Raw genomic sequence first — 2423 nt, 5'->3', positions numbered from 1 at the left:
ATAAAGATATAAAGAGATTTTTTTAAAAAAATCACAGTTATCAACATATATTGTTTAAATTTTTTATTGTTTTTAATGCGTGTCAAAAGTTCCAGAAAATTAGAGTTGGTTACGGCTAGTTCGCATAACCGTTGTAGCCGTTTATAGAAAGTTATAAAAGAACTAAACGGCTACAATGGTTATACGAGACAGTCGTAACCAACTTTAGTTCTTTGGGACTTCTGGCACGCACTGAAAATAAAAAAATAACTAAATAATACATGTCGACAACTATGATCTTCAGAAGGAATCTCTTTATATCTTTATGAAATAACATTTGTACCGTATAATTGGTCTTTATAATTTGTTCCTGCCTCCGTTTCATTTCTACGATGGGTAACAAGGACTCTATATACGGGTTCATGTTATGAAAAAAATGGCTAGACATAAGAGGATTTTAGAGGCATATAAAGGAAGGTTGGCACCAGTGCAGCAAATGAAATTGGACAAATGGATTAAGCCACAAAGTCACAAGTGGAATGCTCAATAGTGTGGTGACAATAATAGGGTGGTATTTGAGGTATCCAACAATACACAGAAGCTTGGGGTTAACCTGAAAAATCAAACCTGCACATATAATTTATGGCAGCTCACAGGTTAGGTGTATGCATGTCAAATCACTCAATTTTTTTTGGTAATGCTATTGAGCTATGAATGATGTTATATTTAATAAATTATATTCTGTAGGTGTACCTTCTGTTCATGCTGTTGTAGCAATATCCAGAGTGAGGATAAAATCAGCTGAAGACTTCGTGTCTCCATTTCTCACTATGGAGGCCATAAGGAAGACATATGACATTTGTATCAACCCTGTATCCAGTGAAGAGTATTGGGAACCAACTGACCAACTGAAGGCAGATCCACCAAAAATTGTGAGACCTGTTGGTAGACCAGTTAAGAGGAGAAAGGAATCAGCTACACCTCCAGCTCTAACTGATGGTAACAAGGTCAGAAGGACCTTCCAGGTGATACGTGGTCAGGAGGACATTTTCGTCATCTTAGAGTTAAGGGACGGAATGATAATCTTGTCATATTCAAGGATCTGAATTCTAGAAGAATTGTGCCATGCTAGTCTTGGACATCAAGAAGACCAAGAGTCTGTCTCAAAAATAGTGGTGCTGAAAGGACAACAATTCATAAGGCCCATTGGGCTAATTCAGGACAGCAAGAAGCCCAATAATGCTTTTCAAATTCTGTGGGAGGCATAAATTATTAATATTTTCAAATTTTTTTATAATTTATTTTAATTTATTTTGCTGTTAGAGTTTGTTGGAAGATTTGATTTGCTTCCGATTTGCTTAATAGTATTTTTAGGAATTTTAAATTTAAATCAAATATGATCTAATCAGTTAAGATCAAATCTGATTTAAATTAGTTATCATATCTTTAGGATTTTAAAATTTAAATCAAATCTGATCTAATCTAATAAGATCAAATCTGATTTAAATTAGTTATCTTATCTTTTAGCTAGTTTGTTAGGGGTCTATTTAAACATCTTTGATGAGACAATTTACATAAATTTTGATGAATAAAATTTCTTTAGTGCTTTATGCACATTTTTTGTGTGTGATTAAGTGGGGTGGGTGATTTACTTCGCTTGTTGCATGGAGAAAATTGAGTGATTCAATTTTCATCCCTCTGATCTAGGTTGTCAAGGACAAGTTCTTTGAAGGTCTAGTAGGGAGCCCCTTCCGGTGACCTAGGTTGCTAAGAACAGGTTTCTTAGAGGTCTAGTAGGAAAACCTCCCTTATCTATCCTTTGTTTTTCATTATCTATCTTTTATATTTTCACCGTGTCTTTTCTGTTGCATCCATTTATTTATCCTTTTAAATCCTTATCACCAGGTTACATATAGCAAATGCGGAGAGGCTGGCCACTACTTCAAAACATGTAAGGGAACACCTAAAAATCCTAACTGACAATTAAAAAGCAAGAGAAATAACAAGGTATGAAAAAATTTTAAAGAATATTTGCTTTTCTTTCTGCATCCATGGAATACTATATATTATTTGTAATCACTCAATCATTGTTCAGAGTGGAACATCTGGCCACATTCACAACAAACCCATGCATCAGAGGCTAAACCCTATTTTAGAGAAAATTAGGGTTAGAACTGTGAATTTTACTTTGCTATGCTTTTTGTTCTTTAGGTTTAGTGATGTGCTTGGCTGTGTGTCTTTTTAGACCTTATTGGTTTGTCATATTATTGTTTGAAACTGGAACAGGCTAAGATTAAGAAGCATAAGAAAAAGATGCCAAAGAGGCCACATGCTCTACAAGAGGAAATCTCAATCACTTAGCCTGCCTCTCCAGTGGTAAATGTTATTCACTATACTATGCAGTCTAACTTGTTAACTCATTTTTCGTGTGAAGTAATTGGCTG

The sequence above is a fragment of the Arachis stenosperma genome, chromosome 2 (assembly GCF_014773155.1).
Source record: "Arachis stenosperma cultivar V10309 chromosome 2, arast.V10309.gnm1.PFL2, whole genome shotgun sequence".
Taxonomy (NCBI): domain Eukaryota; kingdom Viridiplantae; phylum Streptophyta; class Magnoliopsida; order Fabales; family Fabaceae; genus Arachis; species Arachis stenosperma.
This window is presented reverse-complemented; position numbering follows the sequence as displayed.